Raw genomic sequence first — 287 nt, 5'->3', positions numbered from 1 at the left:
CAGGAATGCTATTTAGAGGTTGCATCATGGCCCACTGGTAACTACTTAAGTCAGCAGCAAATTTGGCCCAAGGGCTCTGAACTGCCAAACGTTGCTGACTAGCCCATGGATTGCTGCAAAATGTCATTTGTGCTACTCTTACCCACAAGAGAACAGCTGCAAAGCTAGATGGGTCCAAATGTCACTGCTGAAAGTCTGCTGCTTGATTTCAAGGCAGGAAAGAATGTATTGAACTAAAAGATTAAAAGACACAGTGTGCAACACTGGAAAAGATAACGACTTGATGG

This window comes from Nestor notabilis, unplaced genomic scaffold (genome assembly GCF_000696875.1).
Source record: "Nestor notabilis isolate BGI_N333 unplaced genomic scaffold, ASM69687v1 scaffold321, whole genome shotgun sequence".
NCBI lineage: Eukaryota > Metazoa > Chordata > Aves > Psittaciformes > Psittacidae > Nestor > Nestor notabilis.
This window is presented reverse-complemented; position numbering follows the sequence as displayed.